The following is a 26,360-nucleotide window of genomic DNA, read 5'->3' as shown; positions in this document are numbered from 1 at the left end:
CATGCACCATTATTACCTCGCTGGTGAGAAATTTAATGTAGCTTTTAAATTGCTAAACTATTTTACTGATTAATTTGTCAAAGCAGCCCTGACAATACATTTCTGTGTGTGTGTGTGTGTGTGTGTGTGTGTGTGTGTGTGTGTGTGTGTGTGTGTGTGTGTGTGTGTGTGTGTGTGTGTGTGTGTGAGAGTGTGTGTCCGTACTCTGTGTGTGTGTTTGAGTGAGAGAGAAAGCAGGAGAAAGAGAGTATGACATTTCAGGGCATAATAAAATGTATTTTGTGGCAAAAACCATGACAATAATTTGTTGTTTTATCCTGTAGTTTTACTATATTTATTTGCTTGGTCAGTGTCATTTTGGGTTTTATTATGTTACAAATGTAACATTGATTTTCCAAGATTTCAGGGGCTTTAAGGGCCCTTAACATGACTAAAAACAAATATAGCACGCACATTTTCTCTGGCAACAGTGATCTGATCATCTTTGGGACAGAATATTAAACCTAAGGCAGCCATTGATGTTCCATGGACTGCTCTTAAACACGCAGAGTATGAAATATTAATACATATTTTCAGCTAATGTGTTAATGCTAATTGCGACTTCTTATCAGGTATATACAATTACAACACTGTTATTTCATTTTCACATATTTAGTGCTTTGATTCAAATTATGTTGGCCCTATACAGTAATTTGTGTAATGTATTAAGTACTTTTTGTCCTTTTGCAGTTTTCTTTATTGGCTGAAACCTTAGCCCATGAAAGGCAAGACATACAAATCCGTACGAAAGCACAGGAAAAGGTGAGTGTGTGCTGACTTCATGAACCAAAAACTGGAAATTAATATTTAACCCGTTTGTGTATTATTTGTTTCAGTCCAATATTGTCTAGGAGTCTTCAACTTGTCATTACAACTGTAGAGAATGCCACATGATCGTGTATAACCGTTTCTGATTTAACTAAACCCCAAACTAGTCATAGAACATATTTATAAAAAGGAAACCTATTGCAATAACGTAATCTGTCTAACAAAACATAACACAACTCAGAGACTCACATGGAATGCAAAATATCATATATATATATATATATATACAGTAGGTGGACAACCAAAATGGGTATTACCGCCGCGCATACCGTCGCCGCAGGGCTGTTGCGTTAACTGAAATTCAGTCGCGTGTAAAAAACTACCGCCAGGTGGCGCAAAGGGACGGATTGGAAAGTGACTGTAATAATAAAATGTTGGTTTGTAAACGATGAAAGGACGAAGTAAAACAACAATAACATTATTATATAACATTTTAACATCCTTAAAAACCATTAGAAAATTTAAAGTGAGAGTTAATTTCAAAACGTGGGATAGTCTTAGGCTACAGTCTATGCATCGAAAATTAAAAGAAAGACCTTTACACAAAGCGGACATGCTACTGTCATTAAACAGTCATTACTAGGCATATATATATATATATATATATATATATATATATATAAGGAGCAAACACACACGATTAAAAATGTAATATTTTCATTCTGGTCTGCTCTTAGAAAAAAAAAATTAATGTTAGTGATTTTGACATTGCAGACTAAAATACCGGCAGGAATAAATATTTTGGCTAATTTACTCATTAAAACCAAAGGTGTTCATCAGTGATTGTACATCAAGGAATGACATCTTAGACCCCCAGCTTACTCCAAACATTCCACGACAGTCACCCTGAGAGACCGGCACCGCGGGGAAGAGGACGACCACCACGGCATCGGGGTCCTCTGCCCTCTGGAGCGGGTCGTGGAGGGGGGGGGTACTGTCACAGACACGTCAGGTTCCAACCTCCAACCACAACGCACGCCATCACCAGAGTACTGATCACCGCCACCTGCACCTCATCTCTTCACTCATCAACAGCACCATAAAGCCCACACGCACACAGCACTCCACGTCCGGTCTCGTTCGCATATACCCTATGTTATGCTTACCTCAAGGACTCCTCTTCGTATACTCACCTGTCTCAAGCGTGTCTCCTTCCCTCTGTGTGCCTCGTCTGCTGTGTGGGTGTGTTCCAGTCAGCTCCTCAGTTCTCCAGCGATCTCCTCTGTGCTCCAGCGATCCCCAAGCTCCAACATACATCTACCTGCAAAGAGAAAGGACAGTAACTATTCCTCATACTACCTGCTCAAACCTCTATTCAACCAGTTCACTCACCTGTGTGTGTTCACCTGCTCTACTGTGGTCAAATAAACATCCATTACCTGTTACATCTGTGTCTGTCTCCTGTATACCGTAACACTTGCCTCAAGTAATCCTTTTATTGGATGATTATGATTATCCTCTTGACCTTTTATGTTAGCCTAGTACGTCAAAAACAGTTGCTTCCTTCTTAAGTGAACTGGCAACTCCCTCATCTCCACCTGTAACGCTGAAACAGGGGAGGAAGGATAAGCTCCACAACAGATTCTCAAAGCCTTCGACTGAATCCTTTCCAATTTTCCTAACTGTGTCTTAGCTGCTGATCCATAAGCCAAACATCCATAATCTAGTATTGCTCTTATCATTGTTGAATAAATGGTTTTTAATGCCAGTATATCAGCTCACTGTCACAGTCACGCCTGTCCTGGACTCCAGTTCCCATGATCCTCCTTGTTTGCACACGTGTTTGCACTTCCCTCATCAGCTTCCCGCCTTTCCTGGATCCCCGGCACCTGTTCCTTGTCATTAGCACTCCCTTTAAGTTGGACTCACTCCCTGCACTCCCTGTCCGTTCTTGTTGTTATGTTGTTGTTTGTATACCTGGTTAATGTGTTTGCTGTTCTGCTTACTTGCCTAATAAATGCCCTACATTTGTGGAAGTCCGTTATCTGCCTAATCCCTGCTTCAGCAACGCATTTGTAACAGAAGAACGGACCCAACTGACTGGAATTCATCATTCTAATGGGTATTTTCATTGTCCCCATGCCTGCAAGGGATTATCAGCACCTATGTACCCGTGGGTGGAACACATGTGGGTGGAACACATGTGGGTGGGGCTCAGGATCCACCATGGCTGCCCACGGCCCCTGACCCACCACGGCCGCCCGAGACTCCTGACCCATATAGGTCTACGTGTAGGTCTCCACAGCGCCCACCCCATCTCCCCCGTTGTTACATCTTAGGCGCAAGGACGCACCTGCCGGGGAGGGGGAGGTAATGTCATAGTCACGCTTGTCCTGGACTCCAGTTCCCATGACCCTCCTTGTTTGCACACCTGTTTGCACTTCCCTCATCAGCTTCCCCCCTTTCCTGGATCCCCGGCACCTGTTCCTCGTCATTAGCACTCCCTTTAAGTTGGACTCACTCCCTGCACTCCCTGTCCGTTCTTGTTGTTATATTGTTGTTTGTATACCTGGTTAATGTGTTTGCTGTTCTGCTTACTTGCCTAATAAATGCCCTACGTTTAGAAGTTTGTTATCTGCCTAATCCCTGCTTCAGCAACGCATTTGTAACACTCCCCACTCATGCCCTGAAATACACCTCATTACATTCAAAATCCTTTTACATTTTTCCTCCATCTTATTTATATGTGTATTCCAAGTAATCTTTGTATCAAACCACATACCTAAAAATCTGATCACTTTGACTTGTTCTAATTCTTTATCATATAGCTTCAGTTTTAGATCTATACTTATCCTTTTATTTGTAAAGAAAATATATTTGGTTTTGTCTACAGAAAATTTAAAACCCCATTTATAAGACCATTTCTCAACATCTAATAAAGCAGACTGCATTTTATTAACAATGTACTTGACATTCCTACCTCTAAGCCACAAGGCTCCATCATCTGCAAACAATGATTTATTAATATTTCTCTCTATTGTTGCAAATACATAATTTATCATAATTATAAATAACAAAGGACTAATGACACTCCCTTGTGGAGTACCATTGTCAATAATTCCTTTCCTTGATACATACTCCCCAACCTTTACTTTAATATTTCTTTCAATTAAAAACTCTTTAATCCAATTATATAATCTTCCACCTATTCCATTTTTATCTAATTTTATTAACAAACCCTCTTTCCATAACATATAAGCTTTCTCAACATCAAAGAACACAGCAACCACTGTTTCTTTATTGATTAAAGCTTTCCTAATATCGGATTCTAAATTAATAATTGAATCCATTGTTCCTCTCCCACACCTAAATCCACTTTGATATGGAGAGAAAAAACAATTTTTCTCCATATTATACGTCAGTCGATCTGTAATCATTTTTTCCATTAATTTACATAAATGTGATGTTAAAGCTATTGGTCTGTAATTTAGAGGATTTAAATTACTGGGGTAAAACCCCTTCCTCCCATATCCTGTTATAAAATTCCAGAATTATTCTCAGTGATTGATCACTTAACTTTTTTAACATATCATAACTAACTCCATCTTGTCCTGGGGTTGAAGCCTTAGTGTTTTTTAATGCTCATTTTAGCTCTGGAAATGAAAACAGAACATCTAATGGGCTAGTTGTAGCTCTCTTTTTTTCCCCTTATATATGGATACTCGATTAGCAACTTCTCTCTCATATCCTTACTTTCCTTTGTCAAATTACCTGAGCTATTTACTTTTGAAAACTAATTTCTGAACATTTCTGCTTTATCCTTATCACAATACTGCAATTTCCGCCCCAGTACTTAACCTTGGATAGTCATATTGTCTCCTAATTCCACTCATCTTTTTAATCATACTCCATACTTCCTCTACTGGCGTACTTTTCCCAATTTCTTCACAAAATAATCTCCAAAATTCTTTCTTCACTTCCCTTATTATTTTCCTAGTTACTGCCTGAGTTTTCTTATACATCATCATGTTTTGCCAATTATGAGTTCTCTTTAGTATTTTGAATGCCTTCCTTTTGCTTCTAACTGCTTCTGTACATCTCTCATTCCACCATGGGACTATTTTCCCCACTCTCTTTCCTGTACTTTTTGGAATACATTCACTTGCAGCATTAAGAATTACTGCTACTAACTCTGTATATATCCTTTCAATTCCTATATCGTCATCCATCTTTATCAATTTCAATCCTTCCTCACTGACCTTTTTGAATTTTTCCCAGTCACCTTTCTCATACTTCCATTTTCCTATATTTCCTTGATTGATATTCCTGTATCCATTATTTACAATTACACTAATTAGAGGAAAATGATCACTCCCAATTGAGCACATCTTTAAAACCTCCCAACTTATAATTCCACCCAACACATTCGAAACAATTGTAAGATCTACTGCTGATTCCCTACCTGTGTTTACATCCAAACGTGTGCAACTTCCATCGTTTATACAAACCAGGTTTTTCCTTTATATCAACTCTTCAATGATTAGGCCATTTATATCTGTTGATGACCCTCCCCATAAAGTATTATGGGCATTAAAATCACCGCACCATATTACTCTTTCCTCACTTAATCCTTTTATTTCTTCCAGACTGACCTGTGTTAGTCTTTTACATGGATTGTAAAAGTTTACTATGACATAATTCTTCAATCCTAACCATATTTTTACAACTATATACTCTGTATGACATTCCCTCTTTTATAAATGTGACACAACCTCCACCTTTACCACCTTCCATTCTCACACTTTATCCCTTTAAAACAAAATCTAATCTAGAATTTAGCCAAGTTTCTTGTATACATATAACATCTGGCTTCTCCTTCATTTCACTTATATATCCTTTAAATTCTTGACCATTACCACAAAGGCTTCTTGCATTCCATTGCAAGATGATTGCCATATTTATGCTATCCAACCCATTCTGCTGCTTTGACAATTATTTGTATCTTTTCTGATCTTCTTTCTGCTTGGGCTGTGCAGTTAATTACTTCTACCATAAAGAGCACAAAACATTTCTTATTTACTAACATTGTATCTTCTGTTACCCCTCTCTCATCAGTTCTTCCTGTTCCTTCATTTCTTTTTTCATACATCACTCTTTCCGTCCTACTCGGCTTACTCCTATAATTCACTACCTTCGCAGCCTCAGCATACGTTAGGTTATTCTTTACCTTTTCCTGTTGCACCTGTACTGCCCTTTTCCTCACCTCACATCCTCCATACGCCACATTATGTCTGCCTCCACAATTACAACATTTCAATTCTACTCCTTCACCGCACTTCCCAAATTCATGCTCCCCTCCACATCGCACACACCTTGTTTTAGAATCAGAATCAGAATCAGAAAGAGCTGTATTGCCAGGTATGTTGTTTACACATACTAGGAATTTGTTTTAATGACAGAAGCTCCACAGTGCAACAGAGTAACAGCGACAAGACAAGACACATGATAAAAAGAATAAAATAATAATATACAAATTTACAAGATAGACAAAGTGCAAAAAAAGCGAAAAACAATATATATTATAGACAATTGTATGTACAGTTATGTGTGCAAATTGAGATATAAATAAGTGTTTAAGTAAATAATGTGTAATAGTGTTGTGTGTTCCGTGTTTGTCAAGTGTTCATGAGATGGATTGCTTGAGGGAAGAAACTGTTCCTGTGTCTGGTCATTCTGGTGTTCAGGGCTCTGTAGCGTCGACCGGATGGCAACAGTTCAAAGAGGGAGTGTGCTGGATGTGAGGGGTCCAGAGTGATCTTCTTTGCCCTTTTTCTCACTCTGGATAAGTACAGTTCTTGGAGAGTGGGGAGGGTTGTGCCAATGATTCGCTCAGCAGACCGGACTACCCTCTGTAGTCTTCTGAGGTCAGATTTGGTAGCTGAGCTGAACCAGACGGTAATTGAAGTGGAAAGGATGGATTCGATGATGGCAGAGTAGAACTGTTTCAGCAGCTCCTGTGGTAGGTTGCACTTCCTCAGCTGGCGAAGGAAGTACAACCTCTGCTGGGCCTTTTTCACAATGGACTCGATGTGGTTGTCCCACTTCAGGTCCTGGGAGATGGTGGTGCCCAGGAACCTGAACGACTCCACTGCAGTCACAGTGCTGTTCATGATGGTGAGTGGGGGGAGTGCAGGGGGGTTTCTCCTGAAGTCCACGATCATCTCCACTGTCTTGAGTGTGTTGAGCTCCAGGTTGTTAAGACTGCACCAGACAGCCAGCTGTTCAACCTCCAGTCTGTAAGCAGACTCGTCATCGTCCTGGATGAGGCCGATCAGTGTGGTGTCATGTGCAAACTTCAGGAGCTTGACAGAGGGGTGCAGTCGTTGGTGTACAGGGAGAAGAGCAGTGGGGAGAGAACACAGCCCTGAGGGGCGCCGGTGCTGATGGTGAGGGTGCTGGATGAGAATTTTCCCAGCCTCACTAGCTGCTGCCTGTCTGTCAGGAAGCTGGTGATCCACTGACAGATCTGTGTGAAGATGGGGGCCAGCTGGTCAGCGCAGGTTTTCAGACAGGCTGATGAAACACTGTCTGGGCCTGGTGCCTTTCTTCTCTTGTTCTTTCTGAAGACCTGGCGCACGTCATCTTCACTTAACTGAATTGCAGGTGTGGGGGAGAGGGGGGTTGTTGGAGGTGTGGATGGTGTTTTTTCAAACCTGCAATAAAACTCATTCAGATTGTCTGCCAGTCGTTGATTCTTCACAGAGCTGGGGGATGGTGTCTTGTAGTTGGTGATGTCTTACAGACCTTTCCACACTGAAGCCGTGTCATTAGAAGCGAACTGATTCTGAAGTTTATCAGAATAATTCCTCTTTGCCACTCTGATCTCCTTTTCCAGTGTGTATTTGGCCTGTTTGCACAAGACTCTGTCCCCTTTTCTGCGAGCATCTTCTTTGGCCTGACGGAGCTGGCTGAGTTTTGCAGTGAACCAGGGTTTGTCGTTGTTGTAAGATAAATGAGTCTTTGTAGGAATGCACAGATCCTCACAGAAACTGATATATGAAGTTACAGTCTCTGTGAGCTCGTCCTGATCGGTGGCAGCAGCTTCAAAAACACTCCAATCAGTCCATTCGAAACAGGCTTGTAAAGCCCGCTCTGTTTCAGTAGTCCATCTCTTTACAGTCCTTGCTACTGGTTTAGCTGATTTCAGTTTCTGCCTGTAGGTTGGTATGAGATGAACTAAACAGTGATCAGAGAGCCCCAAAGCTGCCCGTGGGACAGAGTGATATGCATCCTTTATTGCTGTGTAACAATGGTCGAGTATATTGCTGTCTGTCACGGTTCGCAGGTCTGTGGATTCCTGTTCTGTTGTTGTGGTGTGTGTGTGTGTGTGTGTGTGTGTGTGTGTATGTCTTGACTGTCATGTGTGGTTGCTGGGCAATGATTAACATGATTAATGTCTCTGTGTTTGTTCGTTCATTGTCGGATTGTTCTGTGGGCTCACGCTGTGTTCCTTTCAGTTCTGCCTTTCGTCTCCTGGGTTCCTGCCGCTGTTCTGAGTGGATGTTTATCTCGTATGGGGTTCCTGCCGCTGTTCAGAGTGGGTGTTTATCTCGTCTGGTGTTCCAGCCTCTGTTCAGAGTGGATGTTTATCTGTCTGGTGATCTGCGCTGGATTGCATATGGAGATCAGCCCATTGTAGTCCCTGTGCTGCCAAAGAACCAGCTGTACCACAGTCTTCCGACCACTCACGTTGTTAATTTTCTCTTGTGCATTTCCTTAATAAAGGAGTTTGTCACTTGCAATTGAATCTCGAGTTATCAATCCTGACACTGTCTCTGGAGGGACAAGTAACATGCTGTCTGTATTTGGGCAGTTCACGTGAGAGAATCGCTTTATTAAAGTCCCCAAGAATGATAAGAACAGAGTCCGGGTGTTGTTGCTCGCTCTCTGTGATCATATCAGCGAGTATCTGTAAAGCTGAGCTCACGTGCGCTTGCGGAGGAATGTAGACGCTCACCAGAATGAACGAGCAAAACTCCCGCGGCGAATAGAACAGCTTGCAGTTAATGAAGAGTGTTTCAAGATCTGGACAGCACATCTTCTTTAACACTGTTACATCTGAACACCACCTTTCGTTGATGTAAAAGCACGTCCCGCCGCCGCGCGATTTCCCCGTTGATTCTGCGTCGCGATCTGATCTAAACAGCTGAAAGCCCGGCAGACTTAACACGCTGTCCGGAATGGCGTCGTTCAGCCAGGTTTCCGTGAAGCACAGAGCAGCCGAGTTCGAAAAATCCTTATTTGTCTGGGAGAGCAGAAGGAGTTCATTCGTTTTGTTGGGCAGAGAGCGGAGATTCGCCAGATGGATGCTAGGCAGTGGCGTTCTTAATCTGTCTGAGCTTCACGAGGGCGCCGGCGCGTTTTCCCCGTCTGCGCGTCCTGAAGCGTCTAAACAGTGCTGCCGCTCCGCCGACTACAACATTCAACAAAACGTCTGAATAATCGAAATCCGGTAAAAGATTTTGTGGTGTGTACTGCAGAATGTTCAACAGTTCATCCCTGGTAAAACTGATGGTGTTTGAAAAACAGAAAACAGGAAAAACTAACAAAAACAGAACAAACACTGAAGAGCTAAGCACTGTGGCTGCCATGCGCAGCGCCATCTTGATCGCTACCTGATTAAGGAGTAGATTTACAAACTGATGCAGTAGATTTACAAACTAGATTTACAAACTGATGCAGTATGCCCATATCTCTGGCAATTGTAACACCTCAACGGGTAGCTGATAAAGCCCATCTTAATTCGTTCTGGCAGATCTTTTCCTTCAAAGTTTAGATGCACTGCCAGGCTATCCAATCTTCTTCCTTCCCTATTCATCTGTAAACGGATTGCATCAATGACCTTTCCTCCATCTAGATTTTTTTTTTTAAATCCTCCATAGTAACTCCAACTGGAACTCCATTTATCACACCATACACTCACGACTTCTGTCCTACAATCTTAAAGCTCAACACCGTCTGCTTTCCCACTGTTTTTAGTTTTATGGCTTTATTTTTCTGTTCTTCGTTCATGCAGGCTATCAATAAAGCACCATCTTGTAACACTTTTGCAAATGCTATCATGCCGACAAGTTTTCTCAGCTCGTATGTCAAAGTCAACGGATTTACTCCTGAGATTCCTAACTTCTTTAAATTTTAATATTATCCTAAATCCATTCATGTCCTTATTTCTTCGATCCCCTTCTTCCTCGCTAGTTAACAAACTACTATCTGAACCTTCCACCTTACATTTTTTTCTTCTTTTTAAATCCCTTCCTTCCTGATCTTCCCTCTATCTTTGTCCATACTACCTCCATATCACCCTCCTCTTCACCTGTTTCCTCCATTCCTAAAGTCTCTGATCCATTCCCAGATCTATTTCCATGAGATTTATCCTTCGCATTTCTTGAATTTTTTTAATTTGCCGTCATTATCGCCTCCACGTTCATATCAAGCGGAAACGCGTGCGACCGCTCTAACCAACCACACCCCCTCCTTCTACTCTATGACCGGACTTATACCAAACCCTCTAGTGCCCCTAGTGGTGAGGAAGAGCAACAACCCTATAATAGGCTTGTGTCTGTTATACTTGTATAACAAGATCTTATAATATATACAGTACCTGTCAAAAGTTTGGAAACATTAAATTTAGTAACACTTTATTTTAAGGGTCCAGAATAATGCATTAGTTAAGCATTAATTAATGATTAACTTGTTCACAATTAAGCATGGACACAATAGTAATTAATGATTAACTTAACATATAGTAGGGCATATTAGCCACATTTGAAAGATACACATTTATGCTATAAATAAAAAAAATAACCTAATAATTAATGATTAACTGAATGTACAGTAAATGCCTTTTAGTCATTATCTACAACTTAATAAGCCATATATTATTTTTGTGTAGTGATGTAATTATATTTCTGTGCCATTAAGTTAACTAAACAATAAGCTAGTAATTGTTTAATATACTTATATAATTAAATTATACTAAAATAGTATAATAAAGACAATTTGACCCCCGAAGTGAAAGGTATCCACATTAATTATGACACTTATTGAGTGATATTCAAGTTTATTGACCAGAATAAGCCAAATAATTAAGGCTAAACTGCCATTAATACAGTACTAATAAAGGCAATTTGACCCCCCTATTCTAAAGTGAAAGTTATATCCACATTAATTATGGCACTTATTGAGTGATATTCAAGTTTATTGACCACAATAAGCCAATAATTCGGGCTAAACTGCCATTAATACAGTACTATAAAGGCAATTTGACCTCCTATTCTAAATTGAAAGCTAAATCCTCATTAATTATGGCACTTATTGAGTGATATTCAAAATTATTGACAAGAATAAGCCAATAAATAAGGTTAAATGGCCATTATGGCCATTATGGCCATTAATACAGTACTAAGACAATATATCTTTCACTTTGGGGGTCAAATTGCCTTTATACTATTTTAGCAATTTATAACTGCAAAACCATCAGTAATTAAACATAATTACTAGCATAATGTTTAGTTAACTTAATAGAATGGCACAGAAATATAATCACATCACTACACAAAAATAATATGTGGCTTATTAAGTTAGATAATGACAAAAAGGCATTTACTGTACATTCAGTTAATCATTAATTACTAGGTTATTTTTGTTTATTTATAGCATAAATGTGTATCTTTCAAATGTTTAATAATTTGGAAATAATGGCCAATATGCCCTACTGTATGTTAAGTTAATCATTAATTATTATTGTGTCCATGCTTAACTAATGCATAATTTTGAACAAGTAAATCATTAATTACTCATTTATTTATGATTAACTAATGCATAATTTAGGGCCCTTAAAATGTAAAGTTAAGAATGAATACACTAGTAATTAATAATTAACTAATGCTTAATTGTGAACAAGTTAATCATTAATTAATGTTTAATAATGCATTATTCTGGACCCTTAAAATAAAGTGATAACACTTTACAATAAGTCATGGAGGCCATACAAAGTACTAGATGTAGTAGTTCTTGTTGTGGGGTGTACTCAATTTTTATATCACCCTAATTTGAGTAAAACAGAAAAATGTGTAATCTAAGCTATATTATTAACCTTACTTTCATGTTATGAATTAAACAGATGTTATAGTAAACTTAGTTTTGGCAACATTTTGGAAATAGTTTTTGTGTTCATTTAGATATTGTTTCAAATGTTACTTTTCAAAGGGGGTGTACTCATTTATGCTGAGCACTGCATATATATATATATATATATATATATATATATATATATATATATATATATATATATATATATATATATATATATATATATATATATATATATATAGAAAGGCTTTTAGAAAAAGTTTATTTCATGAAAGTGTGTATGTAGCAGCATATATATATATATATATATATATATATATATATATATATATATATTTTTTTTTTTTTTTTTTGTATTGTATTTTTTTATTATATTTATATAACAGATTTATTTGTTATAAGGCATGTATGGTAATGGTAGTATTTGTTATACTGCTTGCAAATTATGCTGACTTAATCATTTTTAATTTATCATTAATCAGTAATTTATTTATTTTTTAATTCTCCTAAATAATTTGTTCTAAAAGTATACATTTCCAACAGGCTCTGCAGAAAATGAAAAGAGAGTTAAGGAACAAGATGGAGAAAGAGATTGGCGAGCTGCAGGAGATCATCATTCAGAATGATGAAAATAATTATTTCAGAGACTTGGAAGTGGAACGCTTACAGAAACATGTACAGATGGCATCTTTCCAGTACACTACCAGCTGCCTGCAGTGATCACTAGCCGATTAAGCGGTGATAGATACTGATTCCCAATGCATTTCTCTTACATGCTAATCTTTAGAAAGGTACCTTGAAAATAGAAATTTAATGTGTAAACAGTTTTAGATGTACTTGCATTGTTCTTGTAAAAGATTCACATTATATATATACATTGTTTTTTGTATTGTGTTTAGAATACCTAATGTTGCACCTGAAGTACTGGCATCAAATCAGACAGAAGTCAGTATCAGGTTTGACCGGTTTATAGTGGAAGATTTTTTGGACTATAAATTTGTCTATAGAACAAGCTAAACTTTTTAATGAGACTTCCACTGCTGTTATAGTCTTCCACTTTATTAGCCTTAATCTGAGAAAACTGTAATGTTTGCCATCTTAAATGTGCTTCCTGAGTAAGTTTGTGATCTAGTGTTTTGGTATTTACATCAAACTAAATGTTGAATTTTTCTTTCTTGAATATCTTATTCCTGCAAATTCATGCCATGATGTTTTATGAATTTAGATTCCATCAATCAATCTCTGATGTAAAGGGCAAATATTAGCCCAAAAGGGAAATATTTATAATAAATTATGATCAATAAAACGTATTTGGATCAAGTAACTGATTTGGGGATTCTTGACAGAATTGGTCTCGGACATCTAGTGTTGGGCAGTAATGCGTAGTTACTTTTTGCAGTAACTGTACAACTAATTAAGATTTCGGTAATATAAGAAAAAATGATGAGGACTTTGAAGATCTTGATGAAGAAGTTTATTGCAGAATAGCAGTGACAAAGTACATGTACCACCTTGGGTTCATCAGAGTCGGAATGAACCCTGAACCTCTAAATCTCAAATCTTTTATCCTGTTACAGTTTACCACTCATGTAAACTAAGTTGCTCCTGTTGTAACAGCTGTGGTCTGTATGGTAAGGAAGTTGAGACACCTCATTGTCTGAGATGGTTCTCTGTGTCCCACACCTATTCTTGTTCTACAATTGATGACCATTTGCTCAGGATGTGATCACCCCAAATGGTGCAGACACAACATAAATGTTGACTTTCCTCTTTCTCAAATTCAAATTCAAAATAGCTTTATTGGCATGGAGAAAGAAATCTTTACATTGCCAAAGCATTAATAACACTGTAAAGTAAAAAAAAAAAAAAAAATCTAGCAATAAAATAGCAATAATAATAATAAAATTGCAATAAAAATGTTAAATCTTACAATATTTATAGAAGTGTCTCTAGGCATTTAGTGAGTGTGTTGGTAGTTCTGTCCCGCTGGAGGCTCTTTCCTGGTGACAGGACCTCACATACCTGGCGGCCAGGTTTGAGCTTGCTGGGCTTTCTCCTAGCAGGTATGGGAGTTTGTCCACATTTGGTTTCTGTTGGAAGTCTTTGTGGTGAGTTGTAAAATGGGGATAGAAAGTGTCCCTAATTTGTGCATATTTAGGGCAGGATGTTAGAAAGTGCAGTTCTGTTTCCACTTCATTCTCTGTGCAGTGGGGACACAGCCGCTCTTCCTGTGGTAGCCAGGTCTGTCTGTGTCTGCCTGTCTCTATGATGAGATTGTGTTCACTGAGTCTGTACATGCTCAGGACTTTTCTCAGTTTAGGGTCACTCACTGTACTGAGGTATCCTGCCAATTCATATTTTCTGTTTAGGGCCAAATAGCATACCAATTTACTTTGTAGGGCTGTTGCATCTGTCCAATGTTTTAGGTATTTTTCTTTTTGTGTTTTAATTATTTGGTTTGGTCTGGCTAAGTTTTTATTTTCAGTCAGACATGTTGTGGTTTGTGTAGTCAACTCCAAGACCAATTTGCCGAGGGCGTTTCTTCCTGGTGTCAGCTCTTGGTAGTTCAGGGCTTTGTGATGGAGGGTCTGTTTATCACTATTTTTTAGGTGGGTATGGAATTTAATGGCCCTTTTTTGAATTGTGATTATAAGTGGTTATAATCCTAATTCTGCTCTGCAGGCATTATTTGGGGTTTTGTGCTGTACTCGGAGCAAAACTTTGCATAGTTCGGTCTGCAGAGTCTCTATTGGGTGTTTGTCCCATTTAGTGAACTCTTGGTTTGTGAGTGGACCCCAGACTTCACTCCCGTAGAGCACGATGGGTTCTATTACTGATTTAATTATTTTTATCCAGATTCTGATTGGGATGTCAATTTTAATATTTCTCTTAATAGCGTAAAAAGCTCTCTGTGCCTTGTCTTTCAGGTCGTTAACAGCTTAATTAAAGTTCCCTGTGTTACTAATATTTATGCCAAGGTAAGTGTAGTTCTGCGTGTGCTCAAGGAGCATGTTGTCTAATTTAAAACTATGATGTTGGTCTTGGCGGCTGGGTCTTTTTCGGAAAATCATTATTTTTGTCTTTTTGGGGTTAACTGATAGGGCCCATGACTGACAGAAGCTGTGCAGGAGGTCTAGATGCTGCTGTAGACCCTCTTTAGTGGGAGACAGCAGCACCAGATCATCAGCAAACAGGAGACATTTGACTTCAGTGTCTAGTAGAGTAAGACCAGGTGCTGCAGACTGATCCAGAGCCCTCACTAACTCATTTATGTATATATTGAACAGTGCAGGACTTAAGCTACAGCCCTGTCTCACTCCACAACACTGAAGGAGGAATTCTGTGTGTTTGTTACTAAATTTAACAGCAAATTTGTTGTTTGTGTACATTGATTTGATGATGTCATATGTTTTTCCTCCGATACCGCACTGGATTAATTGAAGAAAAAGACCTTCATGCCAAATGGAGTCGAAAGCTTTTTTGAAGTCAACAAAGCATGAGAAAATTTTGCTTTTGTTTTGGTTTATTTGCTTATCAATTAAGGTATGGAGAGTGTATATATGGTCTGATGTGCGATATTTTGGTTGGAAGCCAATTTGACACTTGCTTAGGACATTTCTGTCTCTGAGAAAATGAGTTAGTCTGCTGTTTAGGATGTTACAGAAAAGTTTACCAAGGTTGCTGTTTACACATATGCCACGGTAGTTATTAGGGTCAAATCTGTCTCCGTTTTTATGGATTGGGGTAATTAGGCCTTTGTTCCAAATGTTGGGGAATATACCTGAACTAAGGATGATATTGAATAGCTTGAGGATGGCTAATTTGAATTTGTGGTCTGTATATTTTATCATTTCATTTAGGATGCCATCGACACCACAGGCTTTTTGGGTTTTCAGGGTTTGTATTTTGTCTAATAGTTCAGCTAGTGTAATTGGATAGTCTAAGGGGTTCTGGTAGTCTTTGATGGTCTTCTCTAAAACCTTTAGTTTTTTGTACATTGCATTTTGTTCCCGATTGTTGTCTATATTACTAAAAAGGTTGGAGAAGTGGTTTATCCAAACATCTCCATTCTGGATGGCTAGTTCTTGATGGTGCGATTTGTTTAGTGTGTTCCAATGTTTCCAGAAGTGGTTGGATTCTAAGGATTCTTCAATTTCTCTGAGTTGACTTTTTGTGTTTTGTTCTTTTTTCTTTCTTAAAGTATTCCTATATTGTTTAAGTTTTTCATGATAGAGATGACGGATGTTCTCATTGTCAGCATCTCTGTGTTTCTGGTTTGATAGAATCTTTCCTAAGTCTTACTTCTTTCCTAAGTCTTTTGCAGTCATTGTCAAACCATTTCTCAGTGGCATGTGGTCTTTTTGCTTTTCTTTTTGTGTTTTTTAAGTTTGATAATGTTGCTGAGATCTCAAATATTCTGTTCAGCTTGTCTACTGCTAGGTCTGTACCTTCACTGTTATGCAGGAAAGGAATGGCAAGGAATTGGTCTAACAGAACTTGAATTTTTGGTTGACTAATTGTACTTGTATATGTGTCTTTACTGTTTTGTTTCCATCTATACATGTTTCTAAGTGAGTGAAGCTTGGTTTGTTTAGATGCTTCTTGGTTGGGCATTGCTCTGGTTAAGTAGAGGGTTATTTTACTGTGGTCTGATAGTGGGTTTAGTCGGCTGACTGTGAACGCTCTTAGGGAGTTTGGGTTAAGGTCTGTAAGAAAATAGTCGACTGTACTGCTACCAAAAGGTGAGCTGTAGGTGTATCTACCGTAGGAATCTCCTCTTAGTCTGCCATTGACTATGTACATACCTAATGTGTGACACAGATGAAGAAGTTGTGTTCCGCTTTTGTTTGTTATTTTATCATAGTTGTGTCTCCGTGTGTGTATAGGTGGGGGGAGGACGTCACCTCCAGGCAGGTGTTTGTCCCCCTGAGAGTTAAGTGTGTCCATTTCTTCTCCCGTTCTGGCATTTAGATCTCCACAAATCAGTACACTTCCCTGTGACTGGAAGTAATTAATGTCTTCTTCAAGAATGGAGAAACTGTCTTCATTAAAATAGGGAGACTCTGCTGGAGGGATATAAGTGGCACATAGGAAGATATTTTTCTCTGTTGCAGTGACTGTCCGATTAATTTCTAACCATGTATAGAATTGTCCTGTTTTAGCTACTTTGATGGCATGGACAAGATTTGATCTGTACCAAATAAGCATGCCTCCTGAGTCTCTTCCTTGTGTCACTCCAGGCAGTTTAATGGATGGGATGATGAGTTCTCTGTAGTCTTTGGGGCAGCCGGTGGGTCCATCTCTGCTCCATGTCTCCTGCAGGATGATGATGTCTGAATTTTTTATTTCTGAGTTGAAATCTGTGTTTTTGCTTTTGAGGCCAAAGGTAGAGGATCTCAGGCCTTGAATGTTCCAACATGATATTATAAATGCTTTGTTGTCCATAGGGTCTTAGTTTTGTTGATACGTTTTGACCTATGACAGTAGGTGTGAGCAGATGAGGTTGAGCATCTGACGGATGTCTCTGAGCTCTGATGTTGTGGCTTGTACTGGTCCTGTTGTTGGTTTTCTGCTCACTATCTGAGCATAGCTGTGGCTGCTGGGGGTCTGCTGTATATGAGGGGGGTAGGGGGTAGGAAGGAGTGGCTTTGGTCTGGCCTGATGCACTGAATGTGTGGATGTGAGGGCTGGGAGAAGATGCTCAGGTGTTGGCTGGGGTGGTCTCAGCATGTGAGAGTGCTGTTGTCGTGATGGAAGTCTTCTGGATGTTCTCTCTGGGTGTACACTGTACTTTCCTACAGGTCTGGGTAGATGTTGTTGGACTCTGTTGCTCCTGGGGGTGCTGTTGCGGTTCCGATTCAGGGCCACATCTTTTAGGGTCCTGGCGAAGACAGGAACAGCTGTTTTGTACAGATGGACATGGTCGTAGAGGCATGTGAAGTCCAGGGTGGGGTGGTGTGCTAGGTGCACATTGGGTTTAAGTGCACAGGTACGGGAGAGGTTGGCATTCACCCGGTGGATAGTGTCAGGGTGGAAGTCTTTTCGGGGCAGGAGTGTGGAGATGGTAATTTTAGCGTGTGGGAAGGTGGTTGAGGCCTTTTCAATCACTGTTTGTAATGATGTAGCCACCCTCTCCTGTTGGGTTCTCAGGTCGTTTGTGCCGGTGTGGATTATTATATGGCTTGGGGATCCCAGTTTGTCCACACTTAGCGATTTGAGTGCACTCTGAGTGTTCGGACACCAGAGTTTGACATCACTGTGTTTGGGAAAGAGTTTCTTTTCATCAATAAATTTCCCATTTGAATCAATTAAAAGAGCGACTTCAAGTTTTACTGTTCCTTCTGTTGGTGTGAAGGGGTCGACTGAGTGTGATGTGGAGGAAATGTCTGATGGGAGAGGAGGATACTGGCTGTGATGTATCTCTGTTGTTTGGGAGCTGTGATCAGGGTGAAGGGTGTCCTGCTCCACCGGTTCCTCTGATGAGCTTAACTCACTGTGCTGTGCTCCTCTGTCCTGCCTCAGTTCTCTTATTTCCATCCTCATTGCTGTTAGTTGTGCCCTGTGTACCTCAGTCTGTTGTAAGAACAGTGTTTCCAGTGTCTCCAGCTGGGCCCTCAGCCCCTCTCTCTCCTGCTGGAGTTCCTTCACTTCAGTCTGCAGTGTAGACAGCTCTCTCCTGAGGGTGTCCCTTTCTCTATGCTTGGCTGTGGGGCTGTTGCTGGTCTGATCTGTTGTCTGAACTTTTTGCAAGGAAAAGATCATCTCCTTGAGCTGTACCATTTCTCCTTCTAGCTCTGTGAACCTCTCCCTTATGTCAGTGCAATAGCAGTGTGAATGGGGGTCTTTGGTCTGGTTTATGCTCGAAGGGTCTCTCTGTTCTGTCTGGTCCTCATCTGTGTGGATGGTGTGGGAGACTGACTCCTCAGGAGTGATAAGTTGGTCACTGGTTATGGTCTCTTTCTGTGCTCTGTCTTTGATGCAGAGGAAGTCTTGTTCAAAGAGCCCATTGATGCTCTTTACCACCACTATACCCGTTGTTTTGTAGATATTAACGTTGGTGGTAGTTGTGTCTTCCTCGTTTCTTATTTTTAGCTGGAAACCCCCACAGATGCCTTTTCTTTCAGCAGAGGGGTAGTGTGTAATGATGGCCTTGTGCCATGGGTTTGTTGGTGTAGAATATCAGGTTACTTATGCTGCCATCCTTATGTAGGTCTGCAAAAAGTGTTTCTGGGTTGTCAGTTAGTCTTTTGTTTTTGTAGACTTTCCGTGCTGTTTCATTTGTGACATCTTTGGGATAGTGCAGTGCGATGACCTCCACATATGGGTGTTGTTTAGGCCTAACGCTCTGGTTGGAGCCTTCAGAACTCTTCTGAGGGCAGAAGGGGCGGAGCCAAGATGATGTGCTGGCCATAGTTGATTTAGAATGTAAACAGAATCAACTGAAATAACTGCCAGTTATTTGTTTATTTTCTCTCAGTGAAGATAATAATAAAAAAAATTATAGATAAACTAAAATATGACTTTTCTTTGATTGTTAAGATGGGGAAAAAAAAAAAAAAATCCTTTCTCCAAAATTCCTGTTGTCCAAAATTTCTTTCTGTGCTGTTCTTTCAAGCAAATATCCAATGAGAGAAATATATCACTGTCTCTTCAAATGCCTTTACCTCTCTTTTTCTGAAAGTTTTCTTCTTAGTTGTTGTTGTTGTTCGTTGTTTGTTGCTTGAAGTTATCCTTTCAAACATGAATATCCTTTCTGCAGAGGGTTGTCCTTTGATTATGTCCTCTTGAATTTTCCTCAGATTCAGGTGACAGTAAAAAAAAAAAAAAAAAAAAAAAAACTGTTCTAATCCAACAAAAGCTTTGTCTAGATGTTGTTTTATGTTTAATCTTCTATTTTCTCTAGTTTATTGGCAAACTTTTCTCATTTTTCATGCAATTCATCTCTCTCTCTCTCTCTCTCTCTCTCTCTCTCAGAGTGCATGCTGGGAGTGAGTGCGGCGTGAGTGGTGACTCGTGCTTGAGTTGTTTCTCTTTCTTTTCTATATTTTTTCTTTTTTGAATGGTTGAAAGTATTTTCGTTTTTTTTGATAGTTTAGGCATGTTTTTGGGGGGTCTTTTGTTTTTGGAGGGGGGTGGGTCATGGCGGTTCCAGGTGCTCAGGGTTTGGGTTCACTCACGCGTCGTCACGGTTTAAAAGTGGCGGCGGCAGAGAGTGTGGAGAGTTGCTGTTTAGCTGTAGGGGAAATTGTGGGACATGAGAATGTATTGTCTGCCTCAAAGATGAATAGCGCTAATGTAATTTTCTCGAGTACAATAGAAAAAGCAAACGAAGTAGTTCAGAGGGGAATATTTTAGAAGGTGTTCTTATCCCTATTCTTCCACTTTCACTACCGTCTAAAAGAGTTACTCTCTCAAACGTCCCGCCATTTATTAGCGATGTTGTTTTAATGCAAGCCTTGTCTCGTTACGGAAAACTAGTCTCCTCGATTAAAAAAATTCCAATTGGCCGTGTTTCTCCCTTACTGAAACATGTTTGTGTCTATCAGACGATCCGTTTACATGATTGTACAATGACGTTGATCTAGCCCTTTTGCTGAATTTCCGTGTGGATGATTTTGATTATGTGGTTTTCATCACTGACAATCAAATGCTTTGGCCGTGGTAAAGTCAGCCATTTGGTCCGAGCTTGTTCCAGCAAAGAAGAGGAAGACAATCGTTTGGCTGACGCTGAAGGCGCAGCTAACGGCACTGTGCAGCTGGCCGGTGAGGCCGGTGAAGCTTCAGCCGGGGCAGAGAGTGTGGTGGTGCGGACGAGTGATCATGATGGAGCTCAGAGCGCTGGTACTGCGAAGGATGCTTCGGTTTTAGTGGGGGAAAACATCGAAAGTGCTAAAGAACGTTGAGAACGAGGGAGACAAAGGTGAGTCAAGCGATAAAAGAGATTCAGAAATGGTTGGATGTTCGAGAGGTTGACGGTAGGCCTAATGAAATTGATTCGGAACAAGCATTGTTTAAAGTGCCTTTGAAAAGGAAGAAGTCAGATCAAGTTAATGATTTTAGACAATTAAAGAAATTAGATTTTAGATCTAGAGATTAGATGTTGCTGATCCGATTGATTCAGAGAGTGACAGTGAGTTATCTGACTCACTGTGAAGTGTTACATTGTCACAAAGTGAGTGTTCCAGCCAATTTAGCAGCTGAATTTCAACCTTTGACCGTTTAATTAAAGCAGAACTAAGTAACTTTTTTTACCTTCATAAATAGTTTTCTAAGTCCTTACGATGGTTAATTGACTTGTAGTGGTGTGTTTGAGGCGAACACTAACCCCTTCAGGCATGTCTACGCCAGAATACAGCACTTGCAAGTTGAGCTGCATCGACCCGACACAATCTCGCCTCATGTTCACGTTCACGCGAGAGTGACAAAATGCTTTACGGTAATTCAAAAACAATGTACATATTATGAATTTATAAGACAATTTCGAAAATTACCCACCTCCATCGAGTGTGCTGTATTTGCAAATTACCCACCTCCTCTTTCTTGTACTGTATTTGCAAAACTACTGCGCTGGTGAGCGTTGTAGTCCAGAGCTGCGCTTGGAGTATTTTTGACAGTGTGATTCACTGAAGGTTCCGCTTTAAAAGAGACCGCCGTGTTGTTTTTCTTATAAGCCAAAAGCTTCACTGTAGCTACTCTAGAGTTTCTCTCTCGCGCGTGCTCTCTTCCTAGCTTGCTTGAATTCATTTATATATTAAAAAAAAAAAAATTTGAATTCTATAACTGATAACTGTAGATAAAATATCAAACGCAAATTACCTGTATTTTCCGGTCTATATCCGTTCAGTCAGAATCCGCGCTGCAATACATCCATGACACTGACTGTTAACTTATCCATTCTGACGTAATCATGGCCACTCAACATGAAATATATAAATAATTTAATAATAATAATAATAATAATAATAATAATAATAATGCATTTTATTTTAGGCGCCTTTCAAATCACTCAAGGTCACCATACAACAAGAAATAGCAAAAATTAAAAATTAAAATAATAAATAACAGTAAATGCCAATAACTTAAGTAAAAAACAAAAAAGCAGCAATTACAAAACATGACAGTTATAAGAATAAAAAATAACAAAAAACAAAAGTGCTAGACTTGAGTGCAAACAGTAATCATGAAGGATAAGCTGTTCTGAATAAATGAGTCTTAAGTTTAACTTTAAATTGAGATAATGAGTCTGAATCATGGATGTTGGCTGGGAGAGAATTCCAAAGGCGAGGAGAAACACAGCTAAAGGCCCTATGGCCCATGGTGGTTAGACGAGCAGAGGGTGTATGGAGGAGACCCAGAGAAGAAGACTGGAGAGTTCGAGAAAGAATGTAGGGCTGTAAAAGATCTGAAAGGTAAGGTGGAGAGAGGTTATGAAGAGATTTGTAAGTGAGGAGAAGAATTTTAAATTAAATCCGGAATTTGATAGGAAGCCAATGCAGCTGTTGGAGTGATGGGGTAATATGTTGTAAAGATGGAGTCCGGGTTATGATATGAGCGGCAGAATTCTGAATCAGTTGAAGTTTATGAAGAGATTTATGTGGTAAACCAATTAAAAGAGAATTACAGTAGTCAATGCGAGAGGTGACAAGTGAATGAACAAGAATAGCAGAACAGCGCGGTGTGAGAAATGGACGGAGACGAGCGAATTACGGAGATGAAAATAACAAGACCTGGTTATATTATTAATGTGAGCTTCAAATGAAAGGGTGCTGTCAAAGATAACCCCCAAGTTCCTAACCTGGCGGGAAGGGAAAATGGAAGAACCATCAATGGATAGAGAAAAATTGCCAGACATAGAGAGAATAGATTTAGTGCCAATAAGGAGTATTTCAGTCTTATTGCCATTGAGTTTGAGAAAGTTGGCAGAAAACCAGTCTTTAATTTCGTGAAGGCAGTTGGTAAGACAGGCAGGTGGAAAAGTGGAATCAAGGTTTGTGGATACATAAAGCTGTGTATCATCAGCGTAACAGTGGAATTTAATACCATATTTTGAGAAAATATTACCAAGTGGGAGAAGGTAAATTAGGAACAATAGGGGACCTAGGACAGAACCTTGGGGGACACCACAGCTAACAGAAGAAGGTTGGGATTGAAAATTTTTTAGTTGTACAAACTGTGTACGGTTTGAAAGGTATGAAGTGAACCAGGCGTGAGGAATACCAGTGATACCAATGGCGGACAAATGGTGCAAGAGAATGTTGTGTGAAATGGTGTCAAAAGCTGCACTCAAATCAAGCAAAACAAGAATGGATAATGATCCGCCATCAGCAGCCATTAACAGATCATTAGTCACTCGCAATAATGCAGTCTCCGTACTGTGCTTAGGGCGAAACCCTGACTGAAAATACTCATATAAGTTATTGTTACTAAGGTGAGCATGGACCTGTGCTGCTACTGCTTTTTCAAGAACTTTGGAAATAAAAGGAAGATTTGAGATTGGACGGTAATTATCCAGATTGTTAGGGTCAGTGCCAGGTTTCTTAAGAATTGGGGTAATAGCAGCTATTTTAAAAGATGATGGAACAATGCCGGAGCTAAGAGAAGTGTGGATTATACGAGTTATGAGAGAAGAAAGAGAAGAAAAACAGGCTTTTACCAAATGAGTTGGTATAGGATCAAGTAAACATGTGGAAGAATTAGATTTGTGAATGAGATGAAAAATGTCTTGTTCGGATGGCAAGTCAAAAGAAGAAAGAAGAGTAAGAGGTATATCAATTGAGTCACTGTTTGGTGAACTACAGTGAGCAGTAGCCAAAGAGGCCAACTGTTGGTGGATGGCGGTTATTTTATCATTGAAAAAAGACATTTATCACATTGAGCAGTGCAGTACAGGTGTGCAGGAAGTGTATCAGGAGGTTTCAGAATACGATTTACAGTGGAGAATAAAGCTTTAGTATTACCGTCACCGGACTCAATTAAATGCGAATAAAAATTATTTTTTGCAGCAGAAAGAGCATCTTTATAAAGATGTACATGTTCACTATGCAACTCTTTATGCACCATAAGTCCAGTACGTTTATAAAGATGTTCCAGGCGCCGTCCTCTAGTTTTGAGCTGGCGAAGTTCAGGAGTGAACCATGGCGCAGAGTGAGTAAATGATACAGTCCGAACTTTGAGAGGTGCAAAAGTGTCAAGAAGCTGCCGTAATTCAGAGTTATAAAAGGAGACCAGATCCTCAGGAGAAGTGATGTCACTATGTGGAAGATCAGTAATTGCAGCAGTAAAGACTGAAGGGTTGATCATTTTTATATTCCAAAATGTCATCAAGTGTTGTTGTTTCAATTTAGAGAGTGTAACATTAGCATTAAAAGAAACCAATTTATGATCAGATATGGGTATTGCAGCTGCTGTACAGTTCATGGGTGTAATACCTGAACAACAGACAAGGTCCAGAGTGTGACCTTTACAGTGAGTTGGAAAGTCCACATATTGCTGGAGACCAAAACTGTCCAGGCAAGAAATGAAGTCTCTTGTGAGTGGGTTACTGACATTGTCCACATGAATGTTAAAATCACCTAGTAGAATAATATTAGGTGATAAGGTACACAGAGAGGTTAAAAATGCAGAAAATTCATCTAAAAAGATATTACTGTATTTCGGTGGCCGATAAGTAACAGCCAATACTGTAGGTATAGAGTCTGGGAACGTGACGTCAGCGACACATTGCATTCTGGGACTTTAGGTCACCGTCAGTACAGTAGAGACTGGGAAATAGTGGAGGAAGATGTTAAAATTTATATTATACAGTTAAAAACATTAGAATGGTGAACGCTGGCTGTGTTATGAACTATCTGCATATACTAACCAGCGTGGAAAACGGATGTGAAATGAAGCGCCATTTTGTCCCATTTTCGGGACATTCTAAAACGCTTAATGTGGCGTAATGTAAGTAAACGTCATACTAATAGCCCAGAATTTGAACGCAACGCATTTAATTTCACGTTAAACGCTTTCCTCCCATAGAAACTATGTACAGCAAAGCAGATGAGCCCAGAATATGAACAAAATGTGTCTTATTACATGTTAAGTCACTGTCCATTAAGCGTTTTCTTTATGGGAGGAAAATGCGTATGTGTTAAATGTGTTGCATTCATATTCTGGGCTTATATCTGCTTTTCTGTAGATAGTAAACACCAAACTAATAAAGCATACTAAGTTTAGTTTGTTAATAACACTGCCCCGTTATGCATTTTCACATTATGCGTTAGAATGTCCCTCATTTTCTGCCTTCCAGCTTAGAAACGACACAATGGTGAAAGTGAAACTCAATGAAAATTAAAGCTGCAAGCAGCGATGAAAGGACCCTCGCACCCGGGCTCACCGCCACCCGTTGGCCTCAGGAAAACAGCGAACAGTGGACAACATGCATGTAAGCGAGTAAATACAGGAGAATTATGGCAAAATCATGTAAAAGTGCCACACTTCCTGCTGCCAACAGGTGGCGCTATAGCTAACTGAATATTGTCATATAGATGTCTTTAGGCCAGGACTTTTATCACTCATGTGAAGTTTGGGGCAGATCAGACATAGTATGCCTGAGTTACAACAGCTTCCTCTTTCATGGCGAAACATCAGACTTTGTCAGTCCGCCACGGACACGCACTTCAACGAAAACTCAAGATCTTTGATATCATCGCTAAGGTCTTAAGATTAGACTGACAACATTTGATGTTGATCTGATTAAATCTCTATGAGGAGTTAATCACAGTGTAAAACATGTCATTTCCTGTTGACTGCAGGTGGCGCTATGATTGTAACTGAATATTGTTATGAAGATGTCCTCAGGACAGGACTCTAATAAAACGTGAAATTTGGGGCAGATCGGACATTGTTTGTCTGAATTACAACAACTTCCTGTTTCATGGCGAAAACATCAGACTTTGTCATGCCGCCACGGACACGCCCTTCAGTGAAAACTCTAGATCTTCGCAATTTAACGTCACAAAGGTGTTTAGATTAGACTGACCAAATATGACATTGATCTGATAAAAGCTGTAGGAGGAGTTCGTTAAAGTACAACGTCTGGAAAATGCAAAAAACGGTGAATTAATTCAAAATATCTGACTTCCTGTTTGGTTTCGGATTTCGCTCCAAGAGAATTTTTTGTAGGTACTGGGCTGATAAATGTGTGTACCGAATTTCAAACCCCTAGTGTTATGTAGCGAGCGGGGCTGTACGTTAGATGGCGCTATCGAGCCATTTTGCCACGCCCAATTCCGAAACCCATAACAGACGTAAATTTTCACCACTTCTGACGCGTGTGCAAAGTTTCATGAGTTTTCGAGCACGTTTAGGCCCTCTAAAATGCGATTTACTTTGGAGAAGAAGAAGAAGAAGAAGAAGAA

General features: G+C 39.6%; 1 long non-coding RNA gene across 1 annotated transcript; it reads left to right on the top strand.

Annotated features, from left to right (window-relative positions):
• The first annotated feature begins 206 nt into the window (after positions 1-206).
• Positions 207-13,278, top strand: LOC125250346. The gene is made up of 2 exons (XR_007180767.1): positions 207-801; positions 12,502-13,278. It is a non-coding gene; the product is annotated as an uncharacterized LOC125250346 (long non-coding RNA).
• The last annotated feature ends 13,082 nt before the right edge of the window (positions 13,279-26,360 follow it).

This window comes from Megalobrama amblycephala, linkage group LG17 (genome assembly GCF_018812025.1).
Source record: "Megalobrama amblycephala isolate DHTTF-2021 linkage group LG17, ASM1881202v1, whole genome shotgun sequence".
In the NCBI taxonomy this organism is placed as follows: domain Eukaryota; kingdom Metazoa; phylum Chordata; class Actinopteri; order Cypriniformes; family Xenocyprididae; genus Megalobrama; species Megalobrama amblycephala.
The sequence above is the reverse complement of the archived record's forward strand: the minus strand, read 5'-3'. Positions and strand labels throughout refer to the sequence as shown.